Below are 23,127 nucleotides of genomic sequence, written 5' to 3'. Positions count from 1 at the left end.
CTGAAATAATCAAGTCTGAGCATCTGTTTTTCTTCATTCTCTCTTCATGCAGGGGTTGAGTGTCAGATAATCATGGACAGTTAGATCCAATACATCTTATAGGAGGCTCTTTTTGCCTAGAAGATGTATTAGAGCTCACTCTATTAAAATCACCAGACATCATGTCTTTTTACATGCAGGATCTGTGCAAAAAGATTATGTTGTCAGATTTTGTTTGTACTGGAATCAGTTATTTGAATGAGCTAGGAAATGAAGTCCCCCATAAGCTATATTGGATCTAACTGTCAATTAATATCGGACACCCAACTGAAGAGAAACAGATGCTGAGAGAGGGATAGTTAAGATAAACGTGATTATTTCAGAAACGATGCAGAATATTTAATTGATTTTACTTAGCACATTTTCTTATTTCAGTATGATGAAGCTTATATAAAATTTTAATTTTAGCGACAGTTCCCCTTTAAGATAAGCATTTAAGATAAAAACATCCATGCCTGGCGTGCAGAATTTAAATCAAGCCATACTCATCCTATAAGTAATTTATTGTGCAGAACATACCCATGCCCATCTAGGAATTTCAGCACTGGTATAGCCATGACAAAGGGCATATGTCTCACCCCAAATTATGGGAAAAAGCATAGAAGATAGCCACTTGCAAAACACCTGTCTCCTTTACAATTGCTGGAGTATGGATTTGAAATTAAAGTTAAAATGTAAGGGGGAAAAGCAAGAAATAGGACCTTTGTGTAGCTCTCGAGGACTGTATGAGCATTGGCAAGGTACTTTAATATCTGCTGTGGGAATGTACAAATATAACTCACCCAGCAACTGTTTCATTAAAAAATTTCAACATCCAACAAGCCTCCGCCATCGTGGTATTTATGGTTGAGAAGATGGAGTGGCAAAGTTCAGACATGTCTTGCCTACAGCATACACTCGCAATGTAAAGTTTGTAGCATTCTGTCCAGACACTACACTATCATATTAAAGCATGAGCAGCCTGCTGACATTTCTTTAAATGCGGTGGTTCGTTCTTTTACAGTAATTCTCTCCCAGAGATAAATGAGCTATGATCTTTAACTGCTGGGTCACCATGGGAACTGAAGTTAATTCTAGCCATAGGTTCAAGCAGAAACCCAGAGGAACAGTCCATGCAAGATAAATCAATCAGCAGAGACATTATAATCTGCTCTTTGCTGAAAATTCCACTATTTGAATGAATAATGCATCCTGACCAAGGATCTATACAACACTGCATCCTGGAGACAGGATAAAAATAAATCTAAAATATGTTTTATTGTGAACACGTCACCGCCCAAACTTATAGCTTGGTACAATATCCGAGCATGTGAATATAGGCAAGGCTTCAACTGAACTGGTGCATTCATCACTTTTTATTTGGAACATTAAAATCTTTTATGTTGTTTTTGTCAGCTGAAAACATCAGATATGAGATGAAAGATCTTTGTGATGAAAGATCTTTGTAGTCAGAGCCTGAACCCAAGGGTTTGCATTTGGTTTGCTTGAGTTCGATATCAGTGGGCAAACACAAGTTTTATAAAAAAATAATAATCAAGAGTGCTGGATCCTTACTCAAGACTTGAATATAGTGCATCCCTTGCAGAAATGATAGATCACCTAGTTTGTCTGCCCAAAACTCCTGTGGTTATATGGCAATAAGGGGAACGATCGTGAAAATGAAATATAAGCTTTCAGCATACTGAAATAAGAAACTTCAATTTCAATCAAATACAGATACAAATTCAATCAATTAAAAATTTTGTACCGTTACTGAAATAATCAAGTTTATTGTCACTATTCCTCTCATAGCATCTGTTTCTCTTCATTTTCTCTTCATGCAGGAGTTGGGTGTCATTGACAGTTAGATCCAATATATCTTACAGGGGGGCTCATTTTGCCTAAAAGATGTATTAGAGCTCACTCTATTAAAATCACCAGACATCATGTCTCTCTACATGCAGAATTTGTACAAAAGGCAGTTATTTTGTTAGATTTTGTTTGTACCGGAATCAGTTATTTGAATGAGCTCTAATACATTTGCTAGGAAAGGAAGCCCACTATAAGATATATTACCAACCATCGGACACCCAACTCCTGCATGAAGACAGAATGAAGAGAAACAGATGCCGGGAGAAGGATAGTGAACATAAACTGGATTATTTCAGAAATGATCCAGAATATTTAAGTGAATGTATTTACAAAGTTTTGTATTTCTGCATGCTGAAGCTTGTATTAAATGTTAATTTTTTGCGATAGTTCCCCTTTAAATTCATAATTTGTGATTAACTGTGTGCAAATTACTACAACCCACCCGAGGCTGAAAACAACATGTGACAAGTTTAGATAGGGGTTCCCACACATTGCAAGGCTTAGTCAATGGGTGGATAGTGCCAATTTATTACTCATCCTCGCCACAAGTCATTCCTATTGTTATCCTCAGACCTCGGGCTGGCGTCTTTACTGAAAAACACACTGCCATCGTGGGGTAAAATTCTAGTGAATTGGGGTCAGGAAGGAATTTCTTCCTCCTCCTCCTCTGAGGCAAATTGGAGAGGCTTCAAACTGGGTTTTTTTTTGCCTTCCTATGGATCAACTAACAGTTAGGTAGGTTATATATAGACGTAAAGGGTTGAACTTGATGGACGAGTGTCTTTTTTTCCAACCTAACATATGTTACTATGTTAGAGTCTGTGGTGTATCCAACAAATAGTAGGCACACCTGGGATAACCTGAATACCAAATAGCTTGTATGGTAATCCTCTTTCCTAGATATACTATACGTGCATGCCTTTGGAAGAACACATCTAAAACCCCAGAGCCCTTAACCTGAACTGGGAGTCTTCACTTGAAATATATTGCAACTGACTGGAAGCGCTGTTAAATAAATCTTCTGTGATGAAACTGGTTTTCTCAGAATGCTGATTCAATAAAGCTTTTTATTATATTGCACATTTTACGATGCTCATATTTCTGTCAGGGAAATAAATAAAAAAAGATTTTCCTGTTGCATTCTCCCAATGACGTCTGTATTCAGTCATTACATTCTCGACATTACTGTAAAAATAATCTCAGCGTTTAACATGCCTGCATTTCTGGGTCCTTCTGCACATTTCTAAATAATCGCTACATGGGTTATGATGTTCTTTGCTGTATCAACGTTATACAATGTTTGTTTCACTTATTTATGTTGTGTTAAAAGGCAAAAAAATAGCAGTGAAGACCACTCTACCAATCATCAAGTACAATTTTTTATAACTTGAGAAAAGGGGGGCTAGATTTGATATTTAATTTGATGTTAAATTCTCCAATGGGATTAATTAAATAAAGCATTAAAAAAAAAAGGTAAATCATCACCTGGCGTGGCACTGCCCCCCCCAATATATAGCTTCTGGAGGGTAGTGATAAGATACTTGCCTGGAAATATGGCACTTCCTAACATGCACTCCCCAGAGACCTGCCTGCTGGGCTTGGTGGAGGAGCTAGTGCCCCTTAACAAAACCAAGACACTTATACATGTCACTATGTACTACGCAAAAAAAAAAAACTGGTGAACTGAATGGGTACCACCACTCCCACTATTACCCAAAGGGTGAACCTAACCAACAAAATACTCCCTTCCATAAAACTTACTTACATGGCTCGGGGATGCCCCGACAAATTTGATAAAATATGGAGCCTATGGCTAGATGTTAATCCGATAGAGCTCCTTGATGCATGATATGTATGCCAACTAGGTAACTTGGCAAGGTGACTAGACAGTTCAGTCCCATAACATGACATGCATGTATATTGCTATAAAATGAACGTTTGCCTCTGGACCTCCAAGACGGCCTCCTCAGCAAGTACCACTGGAGACACAGTAGTACAATTACAAAACTTAATTGTGAACCTTTTTCTTCTTTACTGTTAATTCAGCTTGTTGTTCTCTCCCCTTCCCCTGTAAAACAAAATAAAGGGGTATATTTATCAAAGAGTGAAGTTAATAGTGAAGTTCCGCCACTCTCCATTCATTTCTATGGGATTTTTATCAAAGGGTGAACATTCACTTTCACCCATTGATAAATACACCTTTCAAAATCCCATAGAAATGAATTGAGAGCTGCAGAATTTCACTCTAGTGGCGGAACTTCACTCTTTGATAAATTGACCCCATAGACTTTAAAAAAAATGATTAGTGGTTAGTCAGCTAACCCTTTGGTAGGTTCTGGGTTCCCTTAATATTTTCCCTGAAAAAACATCACCAAACTCAAACTACAGGGCACCTACTAGTTAAAATGAGCTGCATTACAATTCTGTCAGCGATCTTGGGATTTCACTACTATCAGAAGCTGATCAGTGATAAAACCTGATGCTTAAGTAGCTTCCAAGGACACAATAGAAAGTAGAACATAAACAAATGTAACCCTCACGCTATAAAACTGCCACGCGTGTACCGATTAAGTATGTGTATTGTGGCCCGATGATCCCACCATATCCATGTGCAATGATCATTGGGTTTGTCGACCATGCAGGTTCTAAAATGTAATGTACCATATCAAATTGCCAATAAATAGTGCATAAGCAGCTAGAATAGATATATGTGGCCCCTCGTTTGCTATCCATCAGTCTATCCTGCGGGCTGACTGGTTTGTTACAGTGCACACACCATATTTACAATATTAAAGGGGACCTGTCACCCTAAGAAATAATTCCAGATTATTTTCTATCATGTTAGATGAGAAAAATAAAAACTTTACTTACACTATATTTATTATTTAAATTTATTCTCCTCCAGTCTTGGAATTCACAATCACAGCAAGCAGGCAGGAATCATTTTGTGGACACTTATTAATAAAAATCTTGTATCACGCCAAAATCATGTGTATGCACCAGAATGAGGGACCTAAGGCCAAGGCACAGTGCCCTATACAATTATAGACTGTGAGGAGGGGCAGCACAGATATTTAAACACCTTTATAAAAGATATGGATATTTTAATGAAGAAAATAATTAGTTCTCATGGATAATTTGCAAAATAATTAAATTTTACAGCTTTTTATGTATAGGTGAAAGATAAAAGTCACATAAAAACCAGCAATAATGAGCTCCAAGCTCCCCTACTTTTGACACCGCATTATGACGGCACCGTTTAAAGGAATTCCCATTGTTTTCAATGGGTCGTGTCAGCTCTGATGTGCTGTAAAATGAAATACTATAATTAAATCTTTGCACTGAAGCTTTAATTAAAAACATATATTATGTCGGTTTTGCACTTTCATGAGCGGCAGAAACATGGCTCCAAATGTGTGACTTACCATGAGTACATGAAGTCCCTGCAGCAAAATAAGCCACTAAACTGAAGTCATAAGAGACTTTGTGCTTTCCAGGTGATATTTTTGACTTATTTGTAAGAGTTTGCAAGTGCTACTGGGTCTGCAGCCTTTTGGGAAGCCTACACTATACAACAAGGGGAAAGGACAGGCAACATTCACTTGACTCAATAGACAGCAATTAATTGAAATCTTGGTAGGACACGTATCATCTTGCTCTATGTCTCAGGTTTTCAGTATTTTCCATTACCCTGCATGTGCCTCAGGCACTAAAAAATACTGTATATTGAGAACTTACAGCACTAGGAAAAATGTGTAATTCTCAGTAAAGCATAACTGTAAACATAACTGCTACTGAAAGCAGTAGCCTTTCTAGTCTATGCGTGGAGGAAGCCTGCTGATTGACAGACCTTTGAAGAAGTACGCACGGCTGTCTTTCTGCTACATTATTTCAAGTGAGAGAACCAGCAATGCAGAACAGGACTGAACAATACCGCTTTCAAATGCAAATACAAATTCATAGGAAATTTCATACACATCCCACGCCTGAAATGTTTTTATAGTACTATACCACATATGGTGGCTGTTCCATTAAAGGAACAGTAATGCCAAAAAATCTAACGGGCAGATTTATCAAGGGTCAAATTTTGAGTTTATGGGAGTTTCTAAAAACTACCATCAACTCCCATCAAATCAAAATCCGGGTAAAAAAAAATGACCAATCGAAAATTACTTACCGTAAAAAAAATAATTAAAAAAAAGATTGATTTTTTTAAAACAGGTGTATAGGATCGAGCTGCAAATTAGAATCAAACCCGATCAAATTTGATTAAATTTTTCCATCCAAAAAATAAAAAAAAAAATTTTCCCAAAAGTCCACCAAACAACTCCAAATTGATTGTAGGAGGTCCCCCATAGGCTAAACCCCCAATTCGGCAGGTTGTAGATGGCGAATAGTAGAATTTGAACTCAGTGTTTTGTAGAAATAACAATATAGGGTAAAACTGGCGTATTTGCTTCAGAAACACAACTATAGTTTATATAAACAAGCTGCTGTGTAGCCATGGGGGCAGCCATTCAAACACAGGATACACCGTAGATAACCAATAAGTTCTGAAGAATTCCATTGTATACTACAGAGAGTATCTGTTATCTGCTGTGTATGCCATTCTATCCTTTTGCAGATTTGAATGGCTGCCCAGCTGCTGGTTTATATAATCTATTGTAGTGTTTCTGAAGCAAACACACAACCTTTCCAGTGCAGCACAACAGTACATTATATTTTCATTACTTTAAAACAAACCTTTTCATATATTGGTGTTATTATTCCTTTAATAAAGCCATATAAGTACACATTTTTTTGACAAAATGAAAAGTAAAAAATTGAGATTGAGATGAATAATGAAAAAGTTCAAAATCAAAAACACAAAAATATTTTTAAAAGATGGTCTCTTATCAGGGTAACCCCCAGTCCAAGGGTTTGCTGGGTTTTTGGGTAAATACGAAGCATTCAGATGTAGTGAGAGGTCATCCAGCAGTAAAGCAGTAGCCAAAGGTATTTTTATGCAAGTAAAAAAATCTTAATTAGGACAGATGTAGCCCTACATATGTCCTAATAAAGATTTTTTTACTTGCATAAAAATACCTTTGGCTACTGCTGGGTGACCTCTTACTACATCTGAATGCTTACTATTCCTTTAAATTTTGTATTGTGCAAAGCATGTAACAGCCAGCTGCAGGGTGTAGAATGATGGAGAAAACGGGAAGCCCATCGTGCCCTACACATTTTGAAAGCAGTCCAGCATCTTGTGCATCAGTTTGAGATGGATATTTAGAAATCTAGACATTGTGTATGTTTATACCCCAGAACTATAAGGGTCAGGACACACTGGGCGTTTTGGGGAGATTTGGTCGCCTGGCAACTAATCACCCAAAAAACGCCGTCGCTAATCACACGCAGCCATTCGTTTTCCGAAGTTGCCCAAAGTTTCCTGCAACTTTGGGTGCCTTCGGAAAAAAAATCACCTCTTGTGATTAGCGCTGGTGTTTTTTCATTTTAGCCGGCGCAGAGTGAGGGAAGGCGTTTGGTGAGACTGGTCGCCGCAAAAACAAGGTGATTAGTCGCCAGGCGACCAAATCTCCCCAAAACTTTATACCTTATATTTAAATACAACCAACACTCCTGTTATAAAGACGATTGCCTTGCAAGTCACAGGCCTATATTTAAGTGCAAGTGTTATGCAAAACACTGTTACAGAACAGTATTACTTAGCAGATTTTTTGGCAACATTAGTTGGAGCTGTGATTTGTGCAGTCATATTTGTACATGATCTGGGAATGGTGCCCTGACAGGAAGCACAGTCTTTAAGAATCATTTGATTGCTTGGCAGCACTTCAATATAATGGCTCAAATATTATTTATGTATTTAGTTCTATCGCTTTAAATTGGGGATATTAATTAACCAACTCCAACTAGGTGTAGCCTTAAAACAGCTTGTTTGTCAAATAAAGAGAGCTCATGGTTGCACTGGAAATTGAAAGGCTTTGCCTTCATTTAGTTTATGAAACGTGTTTATTTACATGAAGCAGGGTTTTACATATGAGATTTTTTGTTTAATACTGTATATTTTATACCTACATTGCTATAGAGAAGACCTACAGCCTGACCCGCGAACCACCGACCCGCATCTATACCCGCACCCGGAACTTCTACCTGCAACCCGCAGGGTACCACAGGTTTTTGCGGGTAACCCTCGGGTACCCGACCTGCTGCAAGACTCTAGTTCAGGGGGGTAAAGTTTTCCTTTAAAGCAGCATTCCCTAAACAGTAGCTCATGAGAAACATGTTGCTCACCAACCTCTTGGATGTTGCTCCCAGTAGCCTCAAAGAAGGTGCTTATCATTTACATGATTTTCTAGTAGACTTAAGGTATGAAGATCCAAATAATGGAAGGATCCATTATCCGGAAAACCCCAGGTCCCGAGCATTCTGGATAATAGGTCCCATACCTGTACTGTTTTATCATTACAAGTAAAAGTAAATAGTTCTCACACCAATTATGTACCAAAACAATTATTTCCCAAGTGTAGAGCCTCCGTGGCCCAAGATTTAAGTTACGTGTGGGAAGAAGTGGATATTCTCTCTTTGGTAGTGCCACTAAACTATTTGCATATTATTCAGCAGGTGGGGAAAATGTTAAAAAAAAATTTTTTGAAAAAAGTCAATGCTGCAAGAAACAGCAGGAGGCTTGGTATAAATAATAGTATTGCTACTCTGTAAATGTTAAATTGGCATCACATCCAGACTGCGCATTAGTCACTGATGGTTTGCTGGCCCTAATTAACTCTTTTCATGCTGGCAGCTTGTTCATCCGCCGCACCACGTCACCATGCAAACACTGATGCAAAAAGGAGCCCCGCTAGAAACAGAAAATATTAAAATAAAAGGGGTTAAATTGTACCATCTGGTATTGCTACTACCATAAGTCTGTATAGAAACTCTATAAAATAGGTCTGTGCTAAGCACTATGTTTAAAGTATTATTATTAAAGACGTGTTCTCCTTTAAATTAACTTTTAGTATGAACAAATGTTTCCAATTGTTCTTCATTTTTTATCTTATTTTTCCAATTCGGAATTTCAGCAGCTATCTGGTTGGGTCCAAATTATCCAAATTAACAACCAGACAGTGGTTTCAATACAAGACTGGAACATGAATAGGAGAGGGCATGAATGCAAACAGAAGTAATACAGGTATGGGACCTGTTATCCAGAATGCTCGGGACCTGGGGTTTTCTGGATAACAGATCTTTCTCTAATATGGATCTTCATACCTTAAGTCTAATAGAAAATCATGTAAACATTAAAGGAGTTGTTCATTATTCCCCACAAATAAAGTATTTAGTATATCGTTTTTTCAATTACTTTCCATTATTTATTTTTTACTGTTTTTTCAAAAATCTAAGTTTAAAGTTGAATGTTCCAGTGTCTGGTGTTTCAGTCTGACAGCTCAGTAGTAATTCAGGTGAAGACTAAACTGTTACAATTTTGCAACATTTAGTTGATACATTTCTCAGCAGCATCTCTGGAGTATTAGCAACTATTGTATCAATTCTAACAGCTGTCTGTAATGAAACCCAGAGATTCTGCTCAGCAGGGACAAAGATAAGAAATGTATCAACTAAATGTATCAATTTAGAACAGTTTAAAGGGTCGGCGACCCCCTCCCCGCCCAGAGCTGCTTTAGAAAGTGAAAAATTACACTTTAAAACTTCAATATTACAAAAATGGTCACACATAGAAAATAAAAAGTAATTGAAAAAATGTGTTATTTTTGGTGATCTATCTGAAAACAACTAGTTGTTTGAAGGTGAATAACCCCTTTAAATAAGCCCAATAGGTTGGTTTTGCTTCCAATAAGGATTAATTCTATCTTAGTTGGGATCAAGTACAAGCTACTGTTTTATTATTAAAGAGAAAAAGGAAATCATTTTAAAAATTGTGATTATTTCATTATAATGAAGTCTATGAGAGACGCCCTTTCCGTAATCTGAGCTTTCTGGATAATGGGTTTCCAGATAACGGATCCGATACCGGTACAAATTAACAATAAAATTGTAGCAACACAGAGCAAAAGTTTTTTTGGCTGCTGGGGTCAGTGAGAAGCATTTGATAGCTTGAAAGTATCAGAAAAACAAGGAAAATAATTAAAAAATGATATAAAAAAAAATATAGAACCATGGGTTGGGTGATTGTTGCACAGAAAACAAATCAATTGACCTGCAAATGCACCCAGCTCTCCTGGAAACTGTCATTAATATCAGTAACGTGCAGTTATGCCCGAGGAGATATTAATTTCCCACGTGAAAAAATGGCCACAATTGCAAAACCAGACACAGGACAACACAGCAGGCACTATTTCTCAGTCTCTTGAGTCAGCAGAGATGAATTCCCAGACTAAAATTTGGCATAATTTAAGAAAAATTCAACTAGCTATTTGAAAATACAACTTTAGACTTTTTGTCTCTCCTTATCTGCACTGCTGGTTGCGACAGATGAAACAAATTTAGAAGAAATCAGCTCTCCTCTGGGCAAGATGTGCTTTCCCACAATGCCTTTCATGCTTCATTTTTGGTCTGTATTGTTGTTTCAATAGTCAGAACCAGCCAGTGCAGATAAAGATACTGTAGCAAATACATTTACAGATAATCTTTAAACCATTAAAGGTTTGTAATTAAAGACCATTGGAAAGCCGATTAGACTAGGTATTCTGCACATGTAGTAAGATACTGGACTTTTTCCACTGCATTACTCTCAGCAGGTTTTGCTCATGTTAATGGGCACTTTTTGCCCTGACCAAAGATTCTATCAACTTACCTACCAGTTTAGCTTAATGTGTTCCTTCTACTGGTCTCTTTTGGTTACTGTGGTTATCTGAAACTGGGGATTTCCGTTGCCTGATAGAACACTCCTGAATGGGGTATCCCTATTGGGCTTATTTACATTTCTATTTTTTTTTCCACAAATCAATTGTTTTCACTAAAATGTGTGTGGGTTTTTTTTTTATTTGTCCATGAAAAACTCTAATACAAAGCTTCAGCAAGTAAAAGCAGTCAAGATCCTAAAGGGATACTGTCATGGGAAAAAAACATTTTTCAAAATTAATCAGTTAATAATGCTGCTCCAGCAGAATTCTGCACTGAAATCCATTTCTCAAAATAGCAAACAGATTTTTTTTATATTCAATTTTGAAATCTGACATGGTGCTAGACATATTGTCAATTTCCCAGCTTCCCAACTGCCCCAAATCATGTGACTTGTGCTCTGATAAACTTCAATCACTCTTTACTGCTGTACTGCAAGTTGGAGTTATATCACCCCCCCCTTCCCCACCCCCCAGCAGCCAAACAAAAGAACAATGGGAAGGTAACCAGATAACAGCTCCCTAACACAAGATAACAGCTGCCTGGTAGATCTAAGAACAACACTAAACAGTAAATACAACACTAAATAGTCAATAGTAAAACCCATGTCCCACTGAGACACATTCAGTTACATTGAGAAGGAAAAACAGCAGCCTGCCAGAAAGCATTTCTCTCCTAAAGTGCAGGCACAAGTCACATGACCAGGGGCAGCTGGGAAATTGACAGAATGTCTAGCCCCATGTCAGATTTCAAAATCGAATATAAAAAAATATGCTCTTTTGAGAAATGGATTTCAGGGCAGAATTCTGCTGGAGTAGCACATGAGTTTTGAAAAAACATGTTTTCAGATGACAGGATCCTTTTAAGCTGGCCATAGACGCAAAGATCAGATCGTTCGAATCCTCGAACGATCTGACTTATCCATTTCCCAACCTGCCACTAACCTTCAGTTTAAATAAAGTAGTAAAAAAAGAACAGATCAGCCGATGTTCTGCCCCTGACAGCAATCGTGCGAAAGTTATGTCCGACAAAGCTAGTGACAGTCTCCCTCTGAAAATTGTCCGATCTGCAATACATGCAGAGATATTATCGGCAGCCTACAAGAAATCTTTTAACCTGGCCTATCGTCCAAACGTCCGATCTCTGTGGGAAGAAAAATGTTAGGACTCTCCACACACTGTCCGAAAAACAAACGAAACGAGGATTTGTACAATCGTATCTTTGCGTCTATGGCCAGCTTTAGAGAGCTGAAAAGCAGGAACTAGTGTTCTGGCTATTATGTTACACATCCAGTCACTGCATTTCTGGCTAAATAACTATATTAGAAACTTTATTTATTTTGCACAGCCTATTAGATAAGTTAAAATCACTGAGATGTGCCAAGTGTTACACACCCACAGTGATTATAATTGTGTTCCGGGCCAGTGCTCCTGTTAGCAGAAACCTCAATCAACCTGGGGTACTTTTGTAAAACACCATGGAGAGATCATTTTCTTTAGGGCTCTTACAGACGAGCGTTTTTACCTGCGCTCCCCTGCGTTCTGTTTTTCTGCGTTCAGCCGCAGGGGAGCGCAGGAATAGATGCATTAAATTTTTCCGATGGGGCTGTACTCACACAGGCGCGTGTAGGTGCCGAACGCAGGTTGAGACGCAACATGCTGCATTTTTCCTGCGTTCAACGCCTACACGCGCCTGAGTGAGTACAGCCCCATTGGAAAAAATTTAATGCATCTATTCCTGCGCTCCCCACCGGATAAAAAACGCAGAAAACGCAGAAAAACGGAACGCAGGTGAAAACGCTCGTCTGTAAGAGCCCTTATTCTTCAATGGCCCTGGGCTTTTCACCCTACTGCTCATGTGCACCTGGTGTAAAGCTGGAAGAAGATCAGAAATACACAGGAATACCCTGGGCTGGTACAGTTTAATGCCAACAGGAACATTGGTAAGCGATTATAATCACTGAGGAGGTGCCTAATATTTGGCCTTCTCGCAGAGAGCACATCGTTTTATTTTTATTGCTTCCCTTTTCTTTGTAATAATAAAACCATACATTGTATGCAATTCTAACTAATCTGCATGAATCCCTGTTTGTAGCAAAGCAATCTTAACATTTAGCTCAGTAACCACAAGCTTGTTGAGAGTGACCCCCAGGTATAGCACTTGCTGAATATGTGCAGGCATGAGGTGTTAAATGAATCTGCATTATATATTGGAATTAATAATTCTGTAAACTCACAGGGGAAATAAATACAGAAAATGCTTCTTAACTAAATACTATTAGAAGCTGGAAGATTATTACGAGCTTTCTGTAGAAGTGATGGCTGCACTATCCTATACTATCCTAGCACTTAAACACTATGCTGCTTCATATAAATATAAGACACTTTCTAATCCATGCGCTTACACGGATACATATACAGGTAAGGGACCTTTATCCAGAAGGCTCAGGACATGGGGTTTTCTGGATAAGGGATCTTTTCATAATTTAGATCAACATACTTTAAGTCAGCTAAAAAAAAAAAAAAGAAATGAATAAACATGAATTTGGAACTTTTTGGATAACGGGTTTCCAAGTAAGGGTGGTCATACACTATAAGATCCGCTCGTTTGGCGACATTGCCAAATGCGCTGATGTTTTCCCCGATATGCCACTAACGGCAGGGCTATATCGGGGGTAATCCCTATGGCTGAACGATCGGATTATGACAAGTGCAATGGGCTCCGGGGGGTCGGGAGAAATATCAAACCTTCCCGATCGATATCGTGTCCATATAACGATCGGAAAGACCCGTCGGAAGCCTCAATACACGGGCAGATTAGCTGTCAAATTGGTCTATACGACTATACGACGGCAGCTTTATCTGCCCGTGTATGCCCCAAACTGCCTTCCGTCTGCCTGCTTGAATGAAGAATCGCCTGAGCTAATGCACTCGTGGCGCTTCGATTTCCGAAGTTGCCTCACGAAGAAAGTTTGGGCGACTTCGGAAATCGAAGTGCCGTTAGTTCATTAGCGCAGGTGATTCTTCATTCAAGCAGACGGAAGGCAGTTCGGGGAGAGGCGATTGGTCGCCAGGTGACTAAATCTCCCCGAATCTGCCCGTCTGAAAATCAGATCTACCCAAGTTTGTATTATATAAAACACCGGATAGATCTATTATTTCTATTATTTAAAAAACCCCAGGTCCCCAGCATTCTGAATAACTGGTCCCATATCTGTACCAAATAATGGATTGATTATATATATATATATATATATATATATATATATATATATATATATATATATATATATGTATATGTATATGTATATATATTAAACAACAGACTAAAATGGCACAGTTATGTCAGCAGCATACCTATCCAGAGCATAATATTATACATTTAATTTTTTGTTTACCTACTCAGTGTCACGACATATCATGCTTACAAGACACCACAACAATTTTTACAAATTCAGATCAGCAAGTATATCTCACATAAAAATAAATGTAGGTGGAGTTTAGTAATGTGAACCATGTATAATCTCTGTACAGTGTTTCGGATTATGCTGGGGCTTTATATAGGGTTGCCACCTTTAGGTCTGTTTAACTCTGGGCAGGGGGCAGGGCCATGACGTGGGTAGGGCAGTGACATGCCGGGGCAGGACCATGTCTTCAGGGGCAGGACGGTAACGAGGTGATTGGCCGATCGCCGTGTCAATCATAAGAAATCCTAAAGGTTTTCCTAATTTTGAAAACCGGGCAGGCAGTTTTGACCTGGACAGCCCTTCAAAAATGTCCTTAAAAAAAACGGGCTGTCCAGGTCAGGACAGGTGGCAACCCTAGCTTTATAAATAATTATTTGCGAGTGTTGCAGTGCCTTTAAAGAAGATATGCAGCCAAGAGCAGGACAGATTTAAATTGTATTAAGAGAGGAGAGCACATACGTCTGTAAATGAGAAGGTACAAGCAGACAAGAATACAGTGTTCTTGTTGCTACTCATTTACAGGAACATTATACTGCTAGTTAAAAGACAAGTCCATACCTGGAGATAAATCACAAGACCTGCCATGCTGTTCCCTGACCAATGCAGACGGTGCCAGCCTATCAGTCAGATAATCAATCATGTTGTGCAAAGAGAGCCAAGCTCTGGGGTGATTCACCATTCACCAGGGGCCTTAAGAACACCAAGTCCCATTCTTTGGAATCTTCCTTTTTAGAACTTGCCACAAAAAGATGGTCTTTTTTTTCTAGACAGGGAGTTTTCTCTTGTCTGCGTGAGAGTCTAAGCTTTTAACACCCAAAATAACTTTTTTTGTTGCATTAGATCGAGAAGGAATGCAATTGCCGGAGAATTCTGTAATAGATTAATATGGATTAAGATGTTGGCTACTTAGTTCTGGTTTGTGGGCAGGCACTTTTTATACACAGTATTCTCAATCACTCATTCTTGTAAAATCTTAATCACCTTTATACCTCAGGTTTAAGCTGCCATTCTGGCAAACTATATTATACGCATGCAAATAGCTTTTAAACGGAGTTTAAATTAAAAATGTAGATATGGGCCTAGAAAGTACTGCAGACTCCAACAACAAGACATCAGTCTAAGGCAGATTTCCCCTTTGATTGAACAAATATTAAATCTGCAATTAATGCCATTAACATTTACATAGCGGGTCAACACCTGTGAAATAGGAAGAAATAATAATAATATTATATTTGCCTTCCAAAGCAAAGTGCCAAAGGCTACACTTTTCAACTGAGCCAGCTAGTCAGTTCGTTGGTCATTAAATCAGGCTGGTCATGTATTTTCCCCCAACTGCCTACTGAATGCTTGAGAGATTGTTCATATGAATACACGTATGGGGCCTGTAATCGAGAATGCCCAGGACCCGGGGTTTTCTGGATAAGGGATCTTACCATAATTTGGATCATCAACTTTAAAGAAGAAGGAAAGTCGCTATCCACTTGGGGGTGCCAAATGTTAGGCACCCCCAAGTGAATGTATTTACTTACCTGAAACCCCGGCCGGAGCTCCTATCAGCAAAAAACGGCACCAGCCCGTGGTTATTACAGCCAGCACAAAGGAACACTTCTCTTCCGGCTTCTTCTGTCTTCAAATTTACCGGGGCAGATGCATGCGCAGTAGAATGAAAAAGCGGAATTTTTAGTTAAAGTTCGGCTTTTCGTTGTACTGCGCATGCGCAGCCGCATGAAGAAAGAGGAAGACAGAGGAGGATCTCTCTGTGGTTCTCACTGGTATAATCACAGGTCGGTGCAGTTTTCTGCCCGGTACGGGGTTTCAGATAAGTAAATATATTCACTTAGGGGTGCCTAACATTTGCCACTCCTAAGTGGTTAACGACTTTCCTTCTCCTTTAAGTCTACTAAAAAATTATTTAAACATTAACTGAATTGAATAGGATTGTTTTGCTACCCATAAGGATATGGGAAACCAAACTTGGTTAGGATGAGATAGGCTTAAAGGAGGCAAAAAGCTCTTCACAAGCAATTACATGCAAAATGAAGCCTTCTGAAATCAGAACGTATTTACTGGTCTCATGCCATACACACAACACTGCCTAGATGCCAAAAATAAGAGTTTTGATTCTCCCATGAGGCATCATGGACGGAGATATGCAAATCAATCTTTTAAGTCCCTTTGGTCAACTATGCTTGCTTGTTTCGATCCTTTTAGATTTCATCAGTGCAAAATATTGGAACATGGCTTCTGAGGGGTAGGACTTGGAGAGTAGCAAAATGGGAAACCGAACGTTGTTAGGGTTAGATGGGCTGAAAGGAGCCAAAAAGCCCTTCACAAGCAATTACATGCAAAGTGAAGCGTTCTGAAGTCAGAAGGTATTTACTTGTCTCATGCCATACACGCAGCACTGCTTAGATAACAAAAATGACCCCTTTATGTCCCTTTGGCCAACTATGAATCCACAACCGCTGGTTTATAGCACAGATACAGCCTAATGGTTCAGAGCCATATATCAAAACTTGCAGACAGCTTGTTTCAATGCCCTATGATGCCTTATGGGAGAATCAAAACTCTCATTTTTGGTATCCAATAAGGATGAATTGTATCTTAGACAAAATCAAGTACAAAGTTCAGTTTATAATTACAGAAAAGAAACACATTTAAAAGTTTACATTATTAGATTAAAATGTAGTCTATAGGAGAAGGCCTTCCTGTTTCCGTTTCGCAATAACTGGTTTCTGGATAACAAATCCCATATCTGTATAGCGTTGCATGTACTGCATGGACTGTGATACAAGCAACTGGTACAATTAACCCATCATAAGTCCTGCAGAAAATACAAAACAGTGAAATCTGCACCTGGTGTTAGAGAATATGTAATGTTTGGCTTTATTTTGATATTACAAGCACTGAAAAATGGACAAAATATGTACACCACAAAGTTTGATATTTTGTCACCCCCATCGTTTGTACACAGTGCAATAATTTTATTCATAAACTTTCCAGAGAGTGGAGAGTTGAATAGTCACCTGTGACTGAGCTAATGGTTTACTTTACTGGGAACAATCACAACTTAAAACTCAAAAAGGAAATTATTTACTTTGAATGCAGCCCTAAATACAACACTTCACTCCCATGTAAGCAAACTTTTTACTGACGCTCCTCCTTGGTTTATTCTGCCTATGATAGCTAAAACCATACGGGTTTTACTGTACTGAACAAGTTAAAATTAAAAACACATTTTCCACACTAACTTAGCTAGTTGGGGTGCAGGGAGTTGTAGATCAACAACTGGAAAGACATAGGTTGATTACTCTTGCCACCACAGCAAACCCCTTTGGTACACTATATGATCTAATGTACGTACCTGCTCTCGTTTTGGCAAAAAGTATCCAGACTCCAAAGTGCATCTCTGTTGCTAGAACACAGACTGACAACTTCCAAATGCTGGGTTTGCAGCTGATATGAGAACTATACCTATCTGAAATGGCAATTATAATATTTGTGGAGGAGGAATAATGGTCTGGAGATGTTTTTTCATAGTTTGCCCTAGGACTCCTGGTTCTCCATTTTCTATTTGTGATGGTTTTTCTAAAGCAGCTCTGAAAAGGGGGGGGAGTCACCGAAGGGTTACATCACACAAGGAGTCTTAAGGGTTACATCACACGAACTGCCTCTGTGTGTCTTCCCATCCGCTATAACGAAAAGTCGCCTGCGCTAAAGCACACGCGGTGCTGCGTTTTCCGTAGGTGATTAGTCACCAGGCGACAAAATCTCCCCGAATCTCCTCGTGTGAACTAACTCTAAACTGTAGATACATTTAGTGGACACATTTGTTATCTTTGTCCTTGATGAGCAGAATTCGAGTTTCATTAAAAGCAACTGTTAGAATGGATACAGTAGTTGCTAATATTTCACAGATACTGCTGAGAAATGTCAACTAAATGTAGCAAATTGCAACATTTCTGAATGCTCCTGGATCACTGAGCTGCCAGACTGAAACCACAGAGACCCAAACATTAAAGGGATATTGTCATGGGAAAATATTTTTTTTTCAAAATGAATCAGTTAATAGTGCTGCTACAGCAGAATTCTGCACTGAAATCCATTTCTAAAAAGAGCAAACAGATTTTTTTATATTCAATTTTGAAATCTGACATGGGGCTAGACATATTGTCAATTTGCCAGCTGCCCCAAGTCATGTGACTCTAATAAACTTCAATCACTCTTTACTGCTGTACTGCAAGTTGGAGTGATATCACCCTCTCCCTCCCCCCCCCAGCAGCCAAACAAAAGAACAATGGGAAAGTATTGTTACATTGAGAAGGAAAAACAGCAGCCTGCCAGAAAGCATTTCTCTCCTAAAGTGCAGGCACAAGTCACATGACTTGGCGCAGCTGGGAAATTGACAAAATGTCTAGCCCCATGTCAGATTTCAAAATTGAATATAAAAAAAATCTGTTTGCTCTTTTGAGAAATGGATTTCAGTGCAGAATTCTGCTGGAGTAGCACTATTAACTGATGCATTTTGAAAAAAACATGTTTTCCGATGACAGGATCCCTTTAAATTTCAAACTTCATTTTTGGGAGAATGGTAAGAAATAAGAAAGACGGAAAGCAATTGTAAAAGTCTTTGTTTATGGTGAACAATCTAAAAACAACTGAACTGAAAAAAATGTTTAGAAGGTGAACAACCCTTTAATAAAAGAATGACCTATAGAGAAAAAAAAACAAAGTCCATACTGAATTTGTTTGCCAAGATGGAAGTGGAAGAACTTGACTGGTTTAAACAGAGTCCTGACCTCAACCCAAATGAACCTTGGAATGAAGTGGAATGCTGACTATGAACCGGGTCTGTCAGTCCAACATCAGCGTCCAGTCTTACTAATTCTTGGCTGAACGGAAGCTTGGTGGGCAACAGTCCCCCAATATCTAGTTGAACATCTTTCCATAAAAGAAGAGGCTGTCATGGCAGCAAAGGGAGGACCAACTTCATAGTAATACTCTTGGTTTTGGAATGAGATGTAGGACAGGCAAACTGTGACCATAGATATGTCAATAATACAGTAGATGTAACGTGTGTGTTTCAAGCAATATACCTGCAAATATTAACATACAAGAGAGAAAAAATATTTTTTTACAACTCCAGTGTCCAAAATAGATGATTTAGTAAAGACTTGACGAAGTGCAGATATGTTCAAATACATTTTTAGACGTTATATTATGGTACATATATTTTTATTTTTATCGCTTGAATATATCATACCAAGATCTTAACAGAATCTTCAGTTGCAGACATCAGTTCCAAGTGCAGTGGAGCTTATACTCTACAAACAGAGTGTCAGATGTTATTAACCTAACAATATGTACTTTGGACCATGGAAGGAAACTGGAAAACTATGGAGAAAGACAGGCAGAAATACAAAACTGCAGCAGATTGTACTCTGTCAGAATAAAACCCCCAGACTCTAACATGGAAGGACAGGCAAGGGTGGTGTTTTTGACAATCACTGTCATATGGTCAACGCTGTGACTACTATTGAATATAAAGCACCCCGTCTGATGCATATGATTCAGTGAAAGGTAGACCTTGGGGCCATTACTCTAACCATTATACCATCATGCTAACAACAGTGTTTCAATGTGGCCATGACTGCACAAACTTGCACATATTTGAGGACAGATATTTACATCCTAAAACATATAAACCAAAACAAACATGAACATAAACATGAGGAAAATGTTGAAGATCTTCAACTAGCTGCTTTATAGTCTTTTTCCAGACTAATTCAGGGAGTACAAAGGGTTTTAATGGCCTAGAAACTTTAAAAGCATTTTCTTCTGCAAAATTCTGATTGGGATAAACCAGAGAGCCTGATGTATTTGGCCACATTCTAAAACTGTGGATCCAGTGCGTCCATAACTAAGGTGAATTCCATCTTAACCCCTGAAGATATCCCCAAAAGACATCCAGTTATTAATATGTAATATAGTTTTAAAAAACTCCACCCATGAGGCCCAAAACTCTCTGGGGTGGCAAAATGAAGTCTAATTATGGTGGGACTTCTGTAGAATATCTATTTGCTGTCCAGCATTATGCTAGAAGCCCAGCCTTCAGGACAAGAACTTAGGCTTAACATTTATTTGCTGTCTAAGATATCTTTGTAGCAGTGGTGTATCTAGATGTTATTGGTAGGGATGCACCGAATCCAGGATTTGGTTCGGGATTCGGCATTTTTCAGCAATATTCGGATTCGGGCGAATCCTTCTGCCCGGCCCAACCAAATCCGAATCCTAATTTGCATATGCAAATTGGGGCAGACGGGAAATTGTTTTCTGACTTTTTGTCAGAAAACAAGGAGGCAGAAAATGTTTTTCCCTTCCTACCCCTAATTTGCATATGCGGTTATATATTTGGTTGCATATGCAAATTAGGGTTCGGATTCTGTTCGGTATTCGGCTGAATCTTTCGTGAAGGATTCGTGGGTTCGGCCGAATCCAAAAAAGTGGATTTGGTTCATCCCTAGTTATTGGGCCCCACAGCTAATTAAGTTTAGCCCCCCCCCAAAATATCCAGAGGTTGCCCTGTTTTGCCAATATATATTGAAATGGCTCATTATTTAGGGCAGTGATCCCCAACCAGTAGCTCGTGAGCAACATGTTGCTCTCCAACCCCTTGGATGTTGCTCCCAGTGGCCTCAAAGCAGGTGCTTATTTTTGAATTCCAGGCTTGAAGGCAAGTTTTGGTTGTATAAAAAGCAGGTGTACTGCCAAACAGAACCTCAATGTAGGTTGACAATCCACATAGGGGCTACTAATTGGTCAATCACAGAACTTATCTGGCACCCCAGGAACATTTTTAATGCTTGTGTTGCTCCCCAACTCCTTTTACTTCTGAATGTTGCTCACGGGTTCTAAAGGTTGGGGATCCCTGATTTAGGGTCTTGTGGGCCTCCCTATAGCTCCTGGGCCCCCCTGCAGCTGCAAGGTCTGCTTTCTCTGTAGTTACACCACTGCTTTGTAGTTAATACACAGTTTACTCTTACAGCAATGATTCTACAACCTTGTTCTAATCAAGGGGGTGCCCTGTTCAACCTTTGGAGTAGGTGTTTGATCGTAACCACCAAAGAAATAAATATGTATATGTGTGTGTGTACTGAGTTTGAAGTTCTCCATCTCTTATGGATAAGAATAAGAGATGGAGAACTTCAAACTCAGTACACACACATATACATATTTACAATAAGAGATGGAGAACTTTAAACTCAGTACACACACACACACACACACATATACATATTTATTTCTTTGGTGGTTACGATCAAACACCTACTCCAAAGGTAAGAGAAACCTATAGTTGTAGCTTTGTTTCCCAGTAACAGAAGTTCCAGACTCCAGACAATACTTGTAAAATGTGTACACTATCCAGGAAGCAACGTAACCCAAGTGCTGTGTTGATACCTTGATTGCTAAGGTCATGGTCTGAAACTGGATCTTTGCAGACACACAAAAGAAGCACCTGTACATACTAATCCAACAGACAATACACAAGGCAGAGAATACTGAACAGACTGACAGTTTTGGGTGGGGCTGGTACACTGCTGCTAGAATACAAAAGCAGACAAAAACTGGTTTATTCTTCACATGGTCCCATCAAATATTAACCCAGCACCTCAGCTGGGAACTTTTTTGTCAATGTAAAAACAATATATTAAGTTTAATGAAAAAGTAATGTATTAAGTATGCTTTTTTTATGAAGTTTTTTCGATTTATAAAACAAAAATCTACTCTGTTCTAAAGTCCCTTTCAAAGCTAATGGAGCATTTGAATAACCAAATCAGAATATACAAATCAGGCATAAGCGGTGGATTATTATGGGCCTGCCATTGAATCCCTCTTTCATTAGAGCACAAACAGTCCCTTTCCAGTTTCTCTATAACACTGGGCTTTGTCCAGTTCTTTATGCACTGTAATACAATAGTGGAACAGAACAAATGTGCACAGGCTTTAGGTTCCCATCCACACAGTTGTGACCTTACAAAAACTATAAAGAAATGCTTAAAAGGGTATCCATATTATGAATTATTCAATTAAGTAAAAATAATGTTGCACCCCGCATGCATGTGTTTGGAATGCAAAATACATAAATTTATCAAATAAATCAAAAAAGGCATTTGAACACAACACGGCCGGTATGAAAGATTAATACAGATTATAGTTAAAGACCGTGATATTGATCCTGTTGATATCAGCAAGAAGGGATGCATAAAGCCTAGTCCATTCCTATGTAACAAGTGATCCAATAAATTACACACACACACTGTACTCAGGCCACATAAATGCAATGCTGTGATCCAGCTGCTCCGAGACAATGGCACAAGGCAGGATCCCCAGGGAGAGATATAGACGTAGATGCTGTAAACATACCATTACACAGTGTCTCTCCCTAGTGACAGCCTCTGATCAAGATTCTCAGTGTGGACTGACAAATGCAATGGTTCATCTAATTACAGGTGCAAGGGGATCATTATGCCACAATTTGTATAATCTTTTAACCAACATCACTCAGGAATTTTGCCTCCAGTGTAGGCAGGTTTCCTGGTGAACATGAATAAGCTGAGGCTTTGGGATTGGCACCAAAAAAAAAAAAAGTTTCCATATTTGAGTTTTACTGAAGGATCTTCACTGGAGGCACTATTAGTTTATTGGTAGGTATTTGTACAAGTCCAGGTTGACAACTGCACCAGCTTCCAATCAGTTTAGAGAGGGTTCATGAATATCTAAGAATCAGATGAGCAAATACATTATATATATATATATATATATATATATATATATATATATATATATATATATATATGTGGGGGGTGCATTAAGAACATTCAAATAATCACTGTGTCCCCTATCCATGA

At 38.7% G+C, this 23,127-nt stretch overlaps 1 protein-coding gene across 2 annotated transcripts in view; it reads right to left on the bottom strand.

The window, feature by feature from the left end:
* ankib1.S (ankyrin repeat and IBR domain containing 1 S homeolog) overlaps positions 1 to 23,127 on the bottom strand; it is a 95,306-nt gene that overhangs the window by 71,509 nt on the left and 670 nt on the right. The window contains exon 2 of one of the 2 annotated variants that reach the window (XM_018269175.2): positions 14,777 to 15,088. The exons of the other annotated variant lie outside the window; for it this stretch is intronic. The gene's annotated coding sequence lies outside the window, so the exon portion shown is untranslated. The remainder of the gene's footprint in view (positions 1 to 14,776; positions 15,089 to 23,127) is intronic. 2 annotated transcript variants of the gene reach the window in all.

Source organism: Xenopus laevis, chromosome 6S (assembly GCF_017654675.1).
Source record: "Xenopus laevis strain J_2021 chromosome 6S, Xenopus_laevis_v10.1, whole genome shotgun sequence".
Taxonomy (NCBI): Eukaryota; Metazoa; Chordata; class Amphibia; order Anura; family Pipidae; genus Xenopus; species Xenopus laevis.
Note: the sequence above shows the minus strand (reverse complement) of the source record. Positions and strands in the feature narration are given on the sequence as shown.